Source organism: Schistocerca serialis, chromosome 6 (genome assembly GCF_023864345.2).
Source record: "Schistocerca serialis cubense isolate TAMUIC-IGC-003099 chromosome 6, iqSchSeri2.2, whole genome shotgun sequence".
Classification (NCBI taxonomy): Eukaryota; Metazoa; Arthropoda; class Insecta; order Orthoptera; family Acrididae; genus Schistocerca; species Schistocerca serialis.
In genome coordinates, this window is record NC_064643.1 from 409,922,991 (window position 1) to 409,943,484 (window position 20,494).

A 20,494-nucleotide genomic window follows, 5' to 3' on the forward strand; every position below is an offset into this window, starting at 1 on the left:
AACCCTGTGAACCAAAACCACAGATGAATCCGTCTGATAGCTCAGTCCCACCGAGACTGTCACACGGCCTTCCTCTACGTTATTGTCCGTAGTCCGCTGCGTCGTTGTCATCTGAGGAGACAGACCACATCACCGATATACATAACCGATTTACAATTCGTACAATACTATAGGTATTTAAATGCAGGCGATAAAACTATTAAAATATAAAACTGAATGAAAAGTCCAATAATCCGCTGTCGCTGTATTTATTTAAGTCGATTACAGACCCACACAATCGGTTTCGCAACTATGAATTTGCGCCTTCTGGTTCATATCTGTACAGAAAATTTTATAAATTAATGTTTTGATAATGCGGAAATGAAGTTACCTGAGACATCTTAAAGTACTGAGTGAATAGACTTAAATAAGGAAGAATTAACCCTTGATTAAAAAACAGTGAATAGTAACTAAAATGGAAATGAAATGGGGACAGTTTCCATATAACGTGGAACAACTGCCAAAGACGGGACTGACCTGTGTTAAAATCGCGAAGTGTCATATCTTTACCGACTAAAATATGTTCCTGTCAGCTTACGTCAAGCAGCAGACAATGCCCTGGTAACCGTTATCTAGGAAAATACTGGGGGCCCGGAGCGATTGAAGAATAAAAGTTAGTGATGAAAAATAATAGAATTAATGTATTGAAAGCTACTGAACCTTTATTCTTAACATGTTTGGTGGACCACCAGTGATCGGAAGGAAGAAGCGTATGCTGACCGTCAAACTTGTCGAAAGCCGACTCCCTATATGTGTTTTTCACCAATATAATAATAATCGTAACGACTGACAACAGAAGCTACGAGACGTCCTGTGTGTTGCCGGAGGATGTAATAAATTTAAATAAATTAAATAAATAAAGCCACAGCAGACTGTTAGACTTATCATTCAGTTTTATATTTTAATAGTTTTAACACCTATATTTCAACACCTGTTGTACTCTATAAATTGTCAGTCAGTTACTTATAACTATTTTAGCTGTGGCTGCCCCAATTTTAAAATGATCTTATCAATATTTTCAATCTACAGCATTCTTCCACAACTCAAAAAAAATTATTCTGAGCACTATGGGACTTAACATCGGAGGTCATTAGTCCCCTAGAACTTAGAACTACTTAAACCTAACTAACCTATGGACATCATACACATCCATGCCCGAGGCAGGATTCGAACCTCCGACCGTAGCGGTCGCGCTGTTCCAGACTGTAGCGCCTAGAACCGCTCGGCCACTTCGGCTGGCCTCCACAACTCAGTGACATTCTTGTACACTTTACCACTAGTTAGTCCTCACATTCGATATAATCTTCATTTTCCGTCCACGTCCACGTTTCGTCACATTACATCCTTAGGATGCAAACTGTCATGACATAAACAAATTACGACAAACTCAGTTTTCACTTTACTGCAACTATCACCTCGAAAAATATTGATAGTAGTTTTTTTTTTTTTTTTTTTTTTTTTTTTTTTTTTTTTTTTTTTTTGCGGTTAAGTATAAGTCTGCAGTCCTGAGACACGTTGAAACCATCCCCCCTCCATTTCAACACCGTACCTGTAGCACGCCGCTAGATGAGCTAAGACGAAGTGGTGCAGACAGTTGATAAAGTGGAGAAGAATTACGTCTTTTTGTTTTGCCACGTGCAGTGTGTGCCGATCGCCCCCCCCCCCCAAAAAAAAGGCAACTTTACTTTAAGAGATAGTTAAAAGTTTAAGCCAACTACACCCCCTCGTTTGCCATTTGATGCAATGTAATACTTCCATGTTGATAATTTTTGCCATGCTCCGATTTCGTAGCCTTTGCCCTATGCACTGCAGCCAAAGCACACGCTTTATCCCTGATGTCAATTTTCACTGTGAATTTTTTATTCAGTACGTCGTAACTTAATTAGACAAGTAATGGCACTGCCCACTTTTCATTTAGTTTGTAGCTTTATACCGTTATGCTTCCCAATGTTGACGATTACATTTAGAAACATTGTTGGACGACTGTTGTCTCCCTAGCGGCACGTTTCACTCCATTAAAAAAACAATGAAGTGATAAATTTTAATGCTGAATGCCTAAATTAATTCATAGGATTGCCAGTTAGCTTTTCCTTCTGAGCGCGTTTGCAGGCTACACGTCTTCCGAAAGACGAAAACGAATGTCGGAAACTTTTATTTCTCTGTCATGTTTACATGTTTAAGCGGTCTGAAGCGGATTTGCTAGCCCAGTAAAATATGGCGTTTGTAAAACAGCTGTTCTAGTTTCTGATTTAGTCAGCACTACACCTATTTCTCTTCAGTTAAATATTAGAGGGCCACAATTTCATGCTCGGTCTAATATATCTGCTTCTTCTTCACCGCATGGTAAGTCACTCCGTCCATGTTTCGTAAACAAGATGTAACCTGACAACCGAAGCGCATTTCAAAAACGGCTTTGCGCTTACATGGGAGCGAAAATCGATTTTTGAGTTGGAAAATCGGCAGCTATAAACGGATTTCCAGAATAGATTTTGTTTACATGACAGCCAGAAACGGTTTGTAAAATCAGTTTAGGAAATCCGGTTTCGGGAGCCCTACGTAAATGTAGTGAGTGTGTTAACTTTAAGACGGCAGAGTTCAAAGGGGGCATGGTGGGACGGAGGAAGTAAGCCCAGCCCCCACATTGACCGCTGAGGAGTAGGAACAGCGGGGAAGAAGCCACGCGTGGCCCCTGCAGTGCTAACGCCATAAACTGCACGTCGTGCATCGGCGAAAGCAAAGTACAATTTGCTTTAAAGGTTGTTCGTAAACGAAACTGAAATCGTCGTTCGCATTATCATAATTAATGAAAATCCTAACTTCAGCAGTTAAGTACACTTGTCGAAGGTAGGAACTGCTAGAAAGCCGCGCGGAGTGGCCGCGCGGTTAGAGGCGCCATGTCACGGACTGCGCGGCTCCTCCCGCCGGAGGTTCGAGTCCTCCCTCGGGCATGGGTGTGTGTGTTGTTCTTAGCATAGGCTAGTTTAACTTAGTTTAAGTAGTGTGTAGGCCTAGGGACCGATGACATCTGTAGTTTGGTCCTTTAAGAGCTCACACACATTTGAGCATTTTGAACACCTAGAAACAGAAATAAAATGTCCGGCGCACTGAATGGCAGATTCTTTTTTTACGTTTGTTGAAGCTGTCATACTTTTTTGGAAATATTTCAAACAATGTGGTCATTCGAATTCATTGTCTTGACCTTCCGTTTATGTATCAGATTCATCCTTTCTGACATCAGATGTGGCTGTATTAATGACAATATCATGGACGGTGGGACTGTACTGTACTATCAAAGTATTTCGAAGCAATACAGAAACTAGCGGTGTTTGCTTACGAACCAATAAGGCAGTACTGAAGGGTACAACATAATGTAATTCGGACGAAACAGAGGGGTCCTTCAAAGCGGTATCGAACAAAATATCCAAAATGGAAACTCATCTTTTCTTTCCAGGCATTTCTGGTGATTCGTCGCGATGATTCTTGGAAACTGTTGGAACCTCCCAATGCTACGCATGCTTTGTCTTGTGTAGCCCTTTGTAGAGCTCTCAAGGAAGATACGTAGATGGGCGGGGGAAATTCTTTCCGCCCCTTTCCTTTTTTGCAGCATTCAGTCGCAAGCAATATACCTTCGCGAGCAGCGCTACGGAGCAGTGATTTCCTTCAAAGAGTAGGCCTGCCGGCAGAGGTTGTAGGCGACTCCTGGGATGCACCATGAACTGTTTCCTCACTCATTTACATAGCGTATTGCTTAATAAAAAACACTCATCACAATGAAGTGCAAAATAATAACAAAAGCAGACGACGAAGGCTACCTCACACAGTAAGGTCAGGTACCTAATGTCGGCGGCAGCCAAAAAACAAATGACAGCCGGCCGAAGCCTTCCGACGTCTACTTCTACCGGTTCAAGATCACGGAGCGGTCTGCCAACTAAAAGTTAATACACTGTACGTTGACTGCAGCAATCTATTTTTTAAAAAAATGTTCAAATGTGTGTGAAATCTTATGGAACGTAACTGATAAGGTCATCAGTCCCTAAGCTTACAGACTACTTAACCTAAATTATCCTGAGGACAAACACACACACCCATGCCCGAGGGAGGACTCGAACCTCCGCCGGGACCAACCGAATCTATTTAAAACTGAAACTGTCCTCTAGTGGGAGACTGGGGACAGTAACGCCTTAGTAGGTACGGCTCTACCGAATTTGGAGCGGCTATGCCGTACTTTGAATTCAGCACGGAATTCTAATCTGGAACGACGCGACTTCTTTCCTGACACTTACGGTGGGACGAATATGAAAATCACGCAGTATTTAAAAGCTGCACCAAATCCACAATTTAGAACATACGGCAGTGAAATTTTGTACCATGCTTTTCATGGAATTAACACATGTACTGATAAGTTCCTTGGATTAATTATATTTAACTTTCATAATGAACTTTAAAAATTTTTTTTCAAAGAAAAGACAAGGTGTGCATAAAGTCCGGGAACACTTTAATTATTTATTGCACAAGAACTAAACATTTTACAGATGTCATTCATATTGCATTTTGAAAAGAAACTCTGAAAGTTTTTTTTACAAACATTCTATATGCGAACCATGAGTGACCCGGTAGACGTCAGTACGGTAATCGAATTCTTGCCATACCCCTCCCAGCATGGCATCGTCGACTGTGGCAGTCGCTTCCCGTATTCTCTCCCGGAGCTCTGCTGCGTCACGTGGTAGAGGCGGTACATGCACCAGATCTTTAATGTGTCCCCACATATAAAAGTCACATGGAGTGGGATCTGGTGATCGGGGAGGCCATTTCTTGAAACAGCTGTCCCCTTCTGTAGCACGGTCGATCCATCGATGCGGCAGCTCCGTGTTCAGGTAGCCACGAACTTCACGATGAAAATGGGGTGGAGCCCCATCCTGCTGAAAGATGAACGGAGAGTCCGATTGCATTTGAGGCTTCAGCCATTGCTGTAACTTATGATCGTCTCTCGTACGCGGTGCACATTCACTTCACTCACACTGGGACGTCCGCTTCTCTTTGCCGGGTACAAGCAACCCGTCGTAACGAATTTGTTGTGCCAGTGGTAAATGGCCTTCCTTATTGGTGGCTTCTTACCGTACTTGGTCATGAACATCCGTTGAACAGCTCTAGCAGACTTGTTTTTATCGAACCCCAACACACAGAAAGCTCGCTCCGCACCTGAACTCGCCATATTTGCGACTAGTGCTGACTATCGGCAAATTACCAAACTACGCTGTGGCGGCATACATGAAAAAAAAAAAAAAAACGTTCAGGGTTCCTCTTCAAAATGACGTATGATATCTGTACAATGTTTGGTTCTTGTGCAATAAATAATTGAAAGTGTTCTGGGACTTTACGCGGACTTTATGTACACCCTGTATATGTACCCTTTTGTCAGAAACAGGTCAAGAGATTCCTATAAAATTGCCTCTGTTTAATCTCTTTGCGCATAGTAACCTTCTGTCATTAAATATTTTGAATAATCGTGCAGGAGAATTTCAACAATTTTAATTCTATTTCTGTTAGTAGAATATAAAATTCATGCAAAATTCCAAGCACTTTGCCCCAGCGTAGACTCAGAATCTCAAATTTTACTCTTGAAACAACATTTGCTGGGTTTATAGAAATGAGTGTAAAAAATTTCATAATTCAAACTTTCTTAGACCCGGCGAAAAAGGTACGTAAACTTTAAAAAACAAAATTTTCAGGAAATGTAGTATAAAGTTAAATTTAACGTTATTCATTATGTCACCTCATCAGAAGGCACCAGATTTGTACTCAGGGTCCTCTTTCCCTTCAAGACTTCTTGTTTTCTGTCTTCTTTCTTTTACCAGATATTCAACTGACTTTTCAGCTACGGAGAGACTCTATAAATCCATTTTTCTCAAGACGTCTTGAGTGAAATTTCCTATCTTAAAGCTCATTCTCTCTAACACCTTCATTCTCCCCACGTTCCCCTTATTAAATACAAGAAATCCATCATAATCGAACACATGCGTAAATCTCCTTCAGCAGCACAGGACAAAACAAGAAGTGCTTCTTCATAAATAAACAGCTGGTTTGTTATTGTTTCTAAGATACGGAACAGAGTCACAGCTGATCTATAAAACGAAAGAGTATACATCACAGCCTTCTAAATGTATCGCATAGAGAGTACATATCACAGCCTCGCAGGCGCATCCCGTGTAAGTTTGCTTGAAAGTAACCCAGGGAATCTTTGTTCTCCCAGCTAGTACGGAAGTGTTGCTACAAAAAGTGGGCGTGGTAAGAAGGTCGAGTCACACATTTAATTATTTTGAGGCATTTAGGGTGCGATTTCATCATTCGAGCTTCGGGGACTTATTGTCCATAGTGATACCAACAAATAAAAAAATAAAATTAAAATTGACATTTTGGTCAGTTTCATGAACGTCCACTCTTAAAAGTTCTGACATCTACATTGACATCTGTGTTCTGTGAACAACTGTGAGGTGCCAGAGAGTTCTTTCTGTTGTATCTGACACAGTATTGGGGTTTCTTTCCATTCCTGTCGCTGTGGAGCGCGTGAAGAACATCTGCTTAAATCCTTTTGCTAGCGTTTTAATTAGTACACCATTGTCTTTGCGGAAGCAATCCGTTGGTAGCTGTGTTATATTCCTAGATTCTTCGCGTAATACTGCTTCTTCAAATTTAGGAGGTAGGCTTTCACAGGAGAACTGAAGTCTGTCTTTAAGCGTCGTCCAGTTTGGGATTTTCAGTAGTTCCGCCGTGACACTCTCCTGTGGGACAAACTGATCTGTGACGTTAGTACTGCTCTTCTTGGTACACGTTCAGTACGCCCCGCTAGTCAGATTTCGTATGGCTCCCACCCAACTGCGCAACATTTTAGGACGGGTCGCACGAGTGTTTTGAAAGTAATCCCTTTTGTAGATGGATTTCGTTTACCTAGAAGTGGTCGTCACGAAATCAGACACTTCAGTCACACCCGCTCCTTGCAATCCACAGGCGCTAAGCGCTGTGATTCGTCCGCCTCATTGTCTTGTTGCCGCATATACACAGTTAACAGTTCATTAGGTCTGTGCCACCTAAATGTTGTGTTTCCGTCCGATATCGTGTGTTCACGTGTGGTTCTAGTCTTCCATTTAACGGTGCATTGAAATGTGCTTGGTAATGAGCGAAATGCGGAGGCAAAGGCCTTCGTAGAGGGCGAAAGACACTGGAAAACAATCAAAAATTGTCGTATCGAATGTACTGAAGTTTTGTACTGATCTGGCTAACAGTGAAAAAACCAGGAATAATATAAATTTTGCGCAATTTCGTAAGATGACAGCAAAACCTAGTTGTTTTGCAGCATCGTCTGTATTCTATAACAACAATGCAGTAACGTCGCAGAATATCTAGACATGATCAGTGAGCATGCGCTTTGGTTCTCCAAGAAAGGCATATAAGTGAAAACGGTAATCTACGGAATTTGACGATTTTGACAAAAGTTAGATCGTAGAAGTGTACTTAGATACCACGACCGATTCACTGGGTTCTTGATTCAGAAAGTGTAATGGTGGGTGAAAAATTTAATGGAATGCAGAGACATTGCAGCAGCACTTATTGCTTGCTGAGGACAATAGTCTTGTAATATACTTCGATCAAACTTGGTTTTCACAAAGTAACTCAACTTAACGGAAGTAATGACCTGAAGGTTCTTACAGATATTTTTCTGTATTGTATGTCGGCGGTTGGGTGATGGGTACAGCGACGAAGGGTCAGTAACAGTTGTGAAAAACAAATTTTCGGGAGATAGGGAATATTCTCGGTCGGAGTTAAAATCCTGGCGCCGCCGCCGCAAGTTCTCGCCCACTGTCGCCCACGGAGTCTTCGCAAATAAAATGCGTTCCTCGGTGACACGATACACTGATGATGTCTCAGATGTTACCGAAATTAATTTCATAGTTTTCGTAACAACTTTCTCGCTGGAAGCTTCTATAAGGTCCAACAGAACGCAAATTCATCACCGACGACATCTTTCGTTACACAGACGGAACAATTTCTCACTTCTTACGATATTTTATTTTTTATCTCGGAATACTTTTACGTTTCCATGGCTTTTTTTATTTATTTTTCGTAGCAGCCGGTAAGAATTTTCTTTTAGAAAGTACTGCATCATAACCTAGACTAAAAATAGAGATGTCTAATATTTTTTTCGGAATTTTTACTAACATTTGAAATTGTCACTAACTGTTAATGCTGTGATATGGTGAGCTGACTTTCAGATGCTTTTTTTCGTGACTGCCTCTATAGTATCCTGTCGATATAGTTAATTCTGCCTCTTCTTTACTTGCGACTATGAGTGTATAATTAGTCCATTTCATATCCTCAAATATATTTTGTGATCACAGGAGGCTATGTTTCTGCGGTTTCTGATACGCATATTTTACAGTTCTGAACGTTCAAAGCACCTTGCCAATTCTTACGCCATTTTGCAATCTTATTATGATCTGAATGGATATTTCTGCAGCGGTTTTCGGATAGTACTTCATTAGAGATAACAGCGTAATCTGCAGGAAGTCCGAGATTACTATTGTGTATCAAACAATTAATATACGTGAACATAAAGGACCTTGAAACCCATCCCCGGGACTTACTTAAGTCCCTTCTACTTCCGCCCATGATAATATGCTTTACGTTAGTTAGGGCAGCCACACAAACCGAAAGTGAGGTAGCTGGATGGAAACTTGTAGTAGACTAGTCATCACAAACATTGTGGGGTGTGATATGAATAAAAACTCACAGATCGAAAGGAGTACGGAACTAGAAATAGGGGGCGGGTGACGATGAGAATATTTGCCAGGGTAATGGGAGTGGAATAAAAATTTGGGCTTAAAACTCACAGTTAATGGCGTTGTTATCTACATCTTTCTTCTATGGCTCTAGATAACTTGGTCTCGGCTTCTATTTTTTTTTTCTCGTACATAGGTGTTGGAATGGCTTTTTAGTACTCGGATGCTAATCATCAGATTTTGGTTTCTGTTAAAACAGAAGTTGTTTTCAGTCTGGATAACCTTGTGCGTTTCACTCAACCTTTTTTAAATATTTATCTTTGTTCCCAAGTAGCAGTGCTATAAAGGGTGTCCCGGCGGAGGTTCGTGTCCTCCCTCGGGCATGGGTGTGTGTGTTTGTCCTTAGGATAATTTAGGTTAAGTAGTGTGTAAGCTTAGGGACTGATGACCTTAGCAGTTAAGTCCCATAAGATTTCACACACACATTTTTTTTTGTAAAGGGTGTTTCATTTATCTTGACCTCCCCAAATACTTTTTGTTGAGAATCAAAATAAAATAAGTCTAGCAAATGTTATCTGCCAAAAGGTTTAACATGCACGATTGCTTTTCTCGTAACTTTGTTTGTTACGAAGATATGACGGCAGATAACAGTGTATCATTTGTGTAAACATGACATTATTATAAACTAACGCGAAATTGGAATCACCTGTACTCGCACGTTGTGTAGGTACCTGGGCCAACATAAGTCACTCATTCGCTGGAGTTGACAGTGAAGGAATTGGAACATGTACACCGATCATTCAGTCAACTGTCTTCAGTTCAAAGGTTTGTGTGTGAAACTGTGTACACAAACGAAGAAAAGGTGATATCTTCTTGAACAGATCTTGTGGAAAGGAAGTGGATTACCGAATAAAAAATATAGGGTCCTATTTAAAAAAGACGGCCCCGAACTCCCCCTCAAGATTCCGCAAGGAAATTTCCACTTATACCCACTCCGAATCCCTAGTACTCTCACAGGAAGAGATTTGCAGGCATCATTATCCTAAAATTCAGAAATAATAGAGCTTCAGGAGACATGGTATCACTGCAGTACTGTGGAAAGTCTGGGACCAAATTACTTCAAATAACTTACACAAAACATGACAGAGATTTGGCAGACAGTAAAACTTCCCGAAAATGGACCTGCTCTCTAATTCACCCACCGAACAAAAAAGACGACAAAACGGATTTCAAAAAAACTAGAGAGAAATCTCACTTCTACAAGTTACACACAAGATTCTGTCAGAATGTCTCCTCCGAAGAGTTCAGTAGCAGCTCGATCACAAAACAGGCGAATACCAAGCCAGATTCCATGCTGATTGAAGTTATGTAGAAAATATTTAAAATTTAAAAACAACATTAAAATACAAAGCGCTCAAGTTATGTAGAACAAATTTAAAATTTAAAAACAACATTAAAATACAAAGCGCTCAGTAACAACACGATCATGCGCTCTTTTGTGAACCTCAAGAAGGCTTATGATTCCGTCGATCGCCAGTTCCTTTTTGCTATCCTCGAAGAACGAGGATGCGACTCGAAAACACTAAATCTCGTCAAACTCTCACTAGCACAACCACCTAAGTAAAATTCATGGATGAAAACAATTAAAACCATATCTGGTCAAAAGTGATGTTCGGTAAAGCGACAGTCTTGTCTCTTATCCTCTTTAATCTGATTTTGGACAAAGAGAGTGGGAAAAAGAACTTAAAAACCAAAACTATTGGATAACCTTATGACTTGGAAGACGTAAAAATGACGTAAACATTTCGTTCCCAGCTTTCACAGATGGTATGCCAATACTTGCAGACGATGAGACGACAGCGGTTAAATAGGTAGACTCTCGAGGAATGTGGTGAAAGAGTTCGCCTCCATATGTCCTTCCGTAAAACGAAGTACATCTGCTCAAAATATCTTACTCAATAACTTCTCATAAAATACTGACAAATCGAGTGGGTCCCATACTCCGAGTATTTAAGCGAAATCTTTGAACCAGCAGGTGGAACTGGTACAGAAAATTCGGATGCAAAAATCTAAACCAAAAAATGTATGTCCATACACATGAAATTCAACCACTATAACTCGTAGGCTAGCGAAACGCTTTCACTTCACAGTAAAAGTGATGTGGAAGATACCCTAAAAGAAGACAGCAAAATTCTAACAAAGGTGCTCGGGCCCAAAAGACCAGAAGAAGGATGCAGACTACATTCGTGAAAACAAACGAGAACCTCACCACCAGACTAGGGAAAATGTGGACTGAAGAAAGAAAAAAAAAATCCAAGGAGAGGGAAGTGAGAGCTACGTAGGAACCCCGAAGAGTGAAACGTAATAGCTCTGTGTGATCTGATAGTGCCCAATCACACCTGTTAATAATAAAGACATACCGCTGTTCATATGTTTGTAACAAAATGTTATAAGAAGGGCAGTCTTGCTTGTTAATTCCCCCCTGGTAGCTTAACAGCATTTACTTATACAGAATTTATTTTGGTCGGGACAAAAAGTTATTTCAGATGGTCAAGATAAATGGGACACCTCGTAAATTCGATTATTTCCTTCCTAAATTATTACACTGTTTTAAAACGATTCTTCTCTCTTTGATGTACTTTATTTTTCGCTCTCTTCAGTCAGTGTTTATTTTTCCGCTGCTTCCTATATTTTCGTCATTTTAGACTATTTATCAATTCTGATGAGTGAAATGTTATCTGAAGTTACTTGTTGTACATCTAAAAGTTGTAGTCGAGGCTACCATGCCCCTGAATTGTGTTTTGATGGAGCGCGTCGCTGTGGCACAAACACGACTTGTGATGCAGAGCGCTGCAGTTTACGGAAATGTCGCTTCGTCTGCCGGCGTCCCCACATCCCGCCAGCCCGGCGCCGTCTGCGTCTGCTTCCCCTCCCCCTCTACCCCTCCCCCCACCCCGTCGCCCAAATGCAGCAGTCCCCTTTCTCTCGGCTGGATCCCTCTCGTCTCGCTGAAACTTGTGCTTCCTCCACACAGGCAACCGGCAATGCTTGCTGTGCTGCTGTCACGATCTATTCGTTTCTTGCCCACGTCGTCGTCGCCACGGTCTCTTACGCCAAGTTTTTCGTTTTTAGAACGGAAACTTTCTTTGGTTTTGCCACTATCGTGCTCCCAGTATCCTATCTAGCTGTCCTCGACATTGACGAGAAGGACAAAACACAGCCATTCCAAAAACCAGCAGTCGCTTCACGCGGTATCGTACTTACTGTTCTTAGCCGAATCCCTGCCACATTCTGCTGAATACCGACGAGCATATTTGATTAGAAAACTGGTTGCTTAATTTTTGTCATAATTCTTTGTAACGAAATTGATTTACTTTTTGCAGACAAGTAGCACTTAGCAGATATAATTTAAACGTATAATTCCGAAACATTTTGCTATGATGATGATGATGATTGGTTTGTGGGGCGCTCAACTGCATGGTTATCAGCGTCCGTACAAATTCGCGACCTTTCCTCAGTCCAATCTCGCCACTTTCATAAATGATGATGAAATGATGAGGACAACACAAACATCCAGTCATCTCGAGGCAGGTGAAAATCCCTGACCCAGCCGGGAATCCCTGACCCAGCCGGGAATCGAACCCGGGTCCCCATGCTCGGGAAGCGAGAACGCGACCGCGAGACCACGAGCTGCAGACACATTTCGCTATGGGAATAATATGCATAAAATATTTCCGCATCCTAATTGAATATACTCACTGGAAAAAAAAGTCAAGGGATAGCAATATGCACATTTACAGATGGCGGTAATATCGCGCACTCAAAATATAAAAGTACATTGGATTGGAGGATCTGTCACTTGTACTCAGCTTATTCATATGCCGTGATTATGACCGCACGCGGGAGTTGAGCAGACTTTGAGCGCGGGACGGTAGTTGGAGCTAGACGCAAAGGTCATTCCGTTTCGGAAAACGCTACGGAATTCAATATTCCGAAATCCACAGTGTCAAGAATGGGCCGAGAATACCAAATTTCAGGCATTACCTCTAGCCACGGACAATGCAGTGGCCAACGGTCCTCATTTAACGGCCGAGCGCGGCGGCGTTTGCGTAGAATTGTCAGTGTCGACACACAAGCGAGACTGCGTGAAATAACCGCAGAAATCAGTGTGGGGCACACGACGAACGTATCTGTTAGGACAGTGTGGCGAAGTTTGGCTTTAATGGTTTGTGACAGCAGATGATCGACGCGACATTCTTTGCTAATAGCACGACATCGTCTGCAGCACCCCTCCTGGGCTCGTGACCGTGTTGGTTGGACCCTAGACGACTGGAAAAACGTGGCCTGGTCAGAGGAGTGCATTATCAGTTGGTAAGAGCTGATTGTGGGGTCCCAGTGTGGGGCAGATCTCACGAATCGACCCAAGTTATGAACAAGGCACTGTGCAAGCTAGTGTTGCCCCCATAATGATGTGGGCTGTGTTTAGATGGAATGGACTCGATCTTCTGGTCCCAGCACCGATCACTGACTGTAAATGATTGTGTTGGGCTACTTGGAGACCATTTGCAGCCAGACAACGATGGTATTTTTATGGATGACAATGTGCCATGTCACAGGCCCACAATTGTTCGCGATTGGTTCGAAGAACATTCTGGACAAGTAGAGCGAATGATCTGGGGATCCAGGTCACCCGACAAAAATCCCATCGAAAATCTATGGGGCATAATTGAGAGGCCAGTTAGTGCACAAAATCCTGCGCCGGCAACACTTTCGCAATTATGGACGGGTTTAGGGGCAGCATGGCTCACTATTTCTGCAGCAGACTTCGAACGATATGTTGAGCCCATGACAGGTGGAGGTGTTGCACTACGCTGAGCAAAAGGAGGCCCTACACGATATTAGGAGGTATCTCATGACTTTTGTCATCTCTGTGTTCTGTGTCTTTGTTTCTATGTTGTTATGACTTTTTTCATTCCATTTTTATCATAAGGAAGAACAATAATACATCGGCATAGCCAAACACATCTGCCTGAACCAAATCGCAAACAGGGCAGCATCTATGTTGCATTTAGTCACTTTTATGCACAATAGAGAGCTGAATCTTGTTTTCCACCTGCCTATGCACCGGGCCACAAGTTTCATTCCAGTTACGGCAAAAAATTAACAAACAAATTTCTACGAAGCTTCCAGTATATTTATTAAAATTATCTTCTTTCACAGTTGTTATACGATTAAATTATAACGTACGTGCATGACTAAAGAAGACGCCTGTCGCTCTGGTGACAAAACGTAATTTATTCACGCCTGCTGTTACTGGGATATCATACAGGCATCTGTTTTGCAAACAAACACAGACGAGCCGATATTAAGTATTCATGCATGCTGCTTTTCGAATTCCGAACGGTGCTTCATATTGCATTTGGACAGCAATAACAAGCACAATGCAAAATTAGTTGTTTTCAGAAAGCATGCAGCTGTGAGCGCCAAATAATATTACACAGAACTATTGTAGTTGATGAAATTGGTGAAGTTTCTAATCAACTACAAACCAGTAACACGTTAATAATTTATGGCGTAGCTAAATGAGAGTAAAATCCGTATTTATTGTATAAAGTGTTAAATTTTTCCCAGTTCCAAATGTGTCATTCGTTCGAAACATTGGCGAGAGCACTGCTGAGAAAGCTCGGAACTCTCGACGAATGTGTTCAGTGTCCACTGACTAAGCGAAACTCACTCGTAAACGAGAAAACTCGGCAGCTGCCCAGAGACTGCTGCGAAGAGAAGATCACTTGCACGCAATCGATTGATCTACCCGTAGACCAAAGAAGAATGACAACGAACTTATTACATGCTTATCGATCTAAAACATGTTTTCAGCACCCAGTGCCGCCATTTATTGTTAGCTGGTGGATTACATGCGTATCGATTCAAAATATATTTTCAACAGAGTCAAGGTTCATCCACAAGGTAATGTTTGAAGGCATCATATTAATATTAATAACCTCCTTCTCATTTTTCTTCTTCTCCTCTTCCTCCTCCTGCACTCTGCATGGCGTTATTTGATTAGGAGACGCATCATCAGTTCCTTCGTTTCTCTCGCTTTACCGCAAATCGGCTTTTCCTCTCATTTTGAATCATTCGCCGCTTCCTGCTTGAGCTTGCCCTATGTTTAGCTTTTACTGTTATTGGAAGAGCTCTATTTTCCGCGATAATAGCTGCCCGTGATTTCCCTTTAGTTTTGTTGTATTCTTGACACTTCTTTGTTGTTATGACAAGTGTAAAGGAAGTGTTCCCGTAGGACACATCCGTATAATATTATCTGGAAGCCTCAACGCGTAATTGAAAATGTGTTTGCTCGGGGGCATACATCGAAAAAAATAAATCGTATCTTTAGCAGAGAGATAATTGTGACTTTAGTCTTTCCTGCGATAGACGGAATAGGGGTGGGAAAACCGAATGAAAACGATTAGTTCAGTCGGTAGATGAAAACAATCGACTCATTCGGTAGTTATTGTAAGTGTCGGTTGAGTTATTCATTCATTAATTCATTCTTTTAAGTTCAAATGGCTCTGAGCACTATGGGGCTCAACTTCTGAGGTCATTAGTCCCCTAGAACTTAGAACTCGTTAAACCTAACTAACCTAAGGACATCAGAAACATCCATGCCCGAGGCAGGATTCGAACCTGCGACCGTAGCGGTCTTGCGGTTCCAGACTGCAGCGCCTTTAACCGCACGGCCACTAAGGCCGGCATTCTTTTAAGTGAAACCAGTCTGTGGGAGCAACGAAATTGAAATAATCGACGCGGTCTGACGCATTCACTTCTGAACGGAAACTTTCTATTTTTTTCCCATTGTTAACGAATTATTGTTGACGTCTCTCTGTTGTCGCTCGCCGTCACAGTAAATGCCGTTTCGGTATCTGTTTTTTATTGAATACCAATAAGCAGTTTTTAATTCAGTTTTTCGTCCATGTTTACGAAAAGGCGTTTACTTAATAGTGAATTTTGTGTCTGCATCAAAAATACCGAAACGCTCAGTGGCGTAGGAATGGAAGAAATCATATGACTGGATAAAAACAATCAGTATGGTATACCGTTTCTGCAAGTATGATTCACATCTGAAACTACATAAATTAAAGAAATTCAAAGAAAATTAACGAATGATGACAAATATTTCTAGCAAAAGAAGAACTTGCGGCAAGTGACGTTATACATTTAAAAAGTAAATGATTAATTCACCAAACAAAATAAATTACACCACCGCTCATTAATTTCAATACACCTTGGTATTTCAGATTAACAACACAAATTTCTCACAAAATATAATTATATTAATTTCCACATACACTGTATAATACAATCACAATCAAATTTTACTTACATCAAAGTATCCTCCTTTGGATTTAATGACTTTCTACAAACTCGAGGCATGCGGTCAATCAATTTTTGTAGGTATTGTGAATCTATATTATTCCACACAGCCTTAACAATATTCCAGAGATGTTCCTTGCTGGATATGGCTCTGAGCACTATGGGACTTAACTTCTAAGGTCATCAGTCCCCTAGAACTTAGAACTACTTAAACCTAACTAACCTAAGGACATCACACAAATCCATGCCTGAGGCAGGATTCGAACCTTCGAGCGTAGCGGTCGCGCGGTTCCAGACTGAAGCGCCTAGAACCGCTCGGCCACTCCGGCCGGTTTGCTGGATATACACTCCTGGAAATTGAAATAAGAACACCGTGAATTCATTGTCCCAGGAAGGGGAAACTTTATTGACACATTCCTGGGGTCAGATACATCACATGATCACACTGACAGAACCACAGGCACATAGACACAGGCAACAGAGCATGCACAATGTCGGCACTAGTACAGTATATATCCACCTTTCGCAGCAATGCAGGCTGCTATTCTCCCATGGAGACGATCGTAGAGATGCTGGATGTAGTCCTGTGGAACGGCTTGCCATGCCATTTCCACCTGGCGCCTCAGTTGGACCAGCGTTCGTGCTGGACGTGCAGACCGCGTGAGACGACGCTTCATCCAGTCCCAAACATGCTCAATGGGGGACAGATCCGGAGATCTTGCTGGCCAGGGTAGTTGACTTACACCTTCTAGAGCACGTTGGGTGGCACGGGATACATGCGGACGTGCATTGTCCTGTTGGAACAGCAAGTTCCCTTGCCGGTCTAGGAATGGTAGAACGATGGGTTCGATGACGGTTTGGATGTACCGTGCACTATTCAGTGTCCCCTCGACGATCACCAGTGGTGTACGGCCAGTGTAGGAGATCGCTCCCCACACCATGATGCCGGGTGTTGGCCCTGTGTGCCTCGGTCGTATGCAGTCCTGATTGTGGCGCTCACCTGCACGGCGCCAAACACGCATACGACCATCATTGGCACCAAGGCAGAAGCGACTCTCATCGCTGAAGACGACACGTCTCCATTCGTCCCTCCATTCACGCCTGTCGCGACACCACTGGAGGCGGGCTGCACGATGTTGGGGCGTGAGCGGAAGACGGCCTAACGGTGTGCGGGACCGTAGCAAAGCTTCATGGAGACGATTGCGAATGGTCCTCGTCGATACCCCGGGAGCAACAGTGTCCCTAATTTGCTGGGAAGTGGCGGTGCGGTCCCCTACGGCACTGCGTAGGATCCTACGGTCTTGGCGTGCATCCGTGCGTCGCTGAGGTCCGGTCCCAGGTCGACGGGCACGTGCACCTTCCGCCGACTACTGGCGACAACAATGATTTACTGTGGAGACCTCACGCCCCACGTGTTGAGCAATTCGGCGGTACGTCCACCCGGCCTCCCGCATGCCCACTATACGCCCTCGCTCAAAGTCCGTCAACTGCACATACGGTTCACGTCCACGCTGTCGCGGCATGCTACCAGTGTTAAAGACTGCGATGGAGCTCCGTATGCCACGGCAAACTGGCTGCCACTGACGGCGGCGGTGCACAAATGCTGCGCAGCTAGCGCCATTCGACGGCCAACACTGCGGTTCCTGGTGTGTCCGCTGTGCCGTGCGTGTGATCATTGCTTGTACAGCCCTCTCGCAGTGTCCGGAGCATGTATGGTGGGTCTGACACACCGGTGTCAATGTGTTCTTTTTTCCATTTCCAGGAGTGTATTAACTTCCCTGGTACGTCTGTCCACTTCATCCCAGACCATGTCAATGGGACTACAATCGGGGCTATGGGACGGCCATACCATATCATTCAGTACTTTCTGTTTTTCCTTTGATGCAAAGTAGTTCGTACAGTATTCCGACCGATGTTTTGGGTCATTATCCTTTTGTAAGGTGAACCCTTTCCCTATTAAGTGCAGTCAACTTCGGATGGCATGATACTGAAGTATGCAGTGTGCTTCTGATTCATACATCCTTCTGTTTTCACAATGTCGACAACTCTATCTCCGGCAAAACATCCCCAAACCATAACAGAACCTCCACCGTGTTAAACTGTAGGTAGAACACACTGCTGGGCTACCCTTTCCCCTACAAAACGGTGAACAAATATTCTCCTTCTGGTTCCAAAAATCTCGAACTTCGATTCATCGGTGAATAACACCTTCGTCGACTCTTCCGATGTCCTATTACGATGTTTTCTAGCCCATTCAAGTCTCTTCTGTTTCTTTATGGGCCTTAGAAGAGGTTTTCATGCGGTGTCACAACTTTTCTAGCTGGTTTGAGTCAGTCTCCTTTTCACTGTTGCAACAGATACTGTTGTCTTGTTCATTTCTACCAATTCTACACGAATTTGGGGCGCTGTTTTGAATCTATTTCTCTTATTGGTAATTGTGATATATTTATCATCACTTTTAGTTGTTTTACGATGTCGTCCTGGTCATGGAATGTCCTTATTGCTACCTGTTGTCTTCTGGCGGTGAAGGGTGTTTTGCACTCCCCCTACACACTCACTACAATGTTTCGCAATTTCGCTAATAGATAAACCTGCTTGGCTAAGTGCTACAATTGCAGCACGTTTTTCTATGGATATCTTCACTCGTGGATCCATACTAGCGTTGTGCACACTTTAATGTCACGAAGGAACTGACGTGCAGAAACTACATGTTATGTATCGTAGCAATGCTTGCCATTCGCTACGGACATCACATCACTGCAGGGAGCAACAAATGTACACCAAATGCGGCGTCCGTCGGCAAATAGGTAAACAAACATATCAGGTAGGTACATAACGTTTATACAGGGTGTCCCAGCTATCTTGTCCACCCAAAATATCTCTGGAACAATAACAGCTATTGGAAAACGACTTTCACCGGTATCAATGTAGGGCTGGGGCCCATGAATGTACGTATTTGGAAACATTCTAAAACGAGAGCATATGTGTTTTTTAACAAAACTTATGTTTTTTAAATGTACCTCCTATATTTTTTCTTCAGCAATCCATAGCATGACAAAGCACATACACAATGGCGTTGATTGCATCGCAATATTCCCATTACATCCCGAGATACACAGACGCGAAGTTAACGCTTGAAACACCCGACATTAGCTGCTAGCGCACGTCCTGAGGCTCAGGCGTGAACCCCATGCTGCCCGTAATCGCGATGGTCCGAAACGAATAATACGGTCTGCTGCCATCCTCTTGATAAGTATGGAGGTGTGATTTCACATGTCAATCTCATCGCGATTACGGTCAGCATGGGGTTCACGCCTGAGCCTCAGGACGTGCGCTAGCAGCGCATGTCGGGTGTTTCAAGCGTCAACTTCGCGTCTCAATATCTCAGAATGTAATGGTAATATTGCGATGCAATCAACGCCATTGTGTATGTGCTTTGTCATGCTATGGATTGCTGAAGAAAAAATATAGGAGGTCCATTTAAAAAAACATAAGTTTGTGTTAAAAAACACATATGCTTTCGTTTTAGAATGTTTCCAAATATGCACATTCATGGGCCCCAGCCCTACATTGATACCGGTGAAAGTCGTTTTGCAATAGCTGTTATTGTTCCAGAGATATTTTGGGTGGACAAGATAGCTGGGACACCCTGTATACACAACATAGCCGGCCGGTGTGGCCGTGCGGTTCTAGGCGCTTCAGTCTGGAACCACGTGACTGCTACGGCCGCAGGTTCGAATCCTGCCTCGGGCATGGATGTGTGTGATGTCCTTAGGTTAGTTAGGTTTAAGTAGTTCTAAGTTCTAGGGGACTGATGACCTCAGAAGTTAAGTCCCATAGTGCTCAGAGCCATTTGAACCATTTTACACAACATAATTTGTTGGATACTATTGTATCTCAGTGACCACAAACAAAAATCATGACATGTGTACAACTGTTGTACTATTCCTTTGCTTCGTTAACCGTACCCACGGTATAAGACCTTATCTACAGAGAACTAGATGTCATTTATTGGGTATATTGAAATTAATGAGCGGTAGTGTACAGGGTGTTTATAATTGAATATCGAGATTCTAAGGCTTTATGATATTTATTACATTAAACTTACAGTTATAAATAATATGTCAAATGAAAGAGCAACTCAAACAGTTTTACCAAGAACCTTATAAACGTTCAGTGTGAGCACCATTTGTCACACGGCACACAAGTGTTTTTTGTGCCGTATCCCGGTGGAAAGTTTATGGTCCTTTCTTTTTTGGTGAACCTACTGTAACTGGCACTTCTTGCCTTGATGCACTAGAACAATAGCT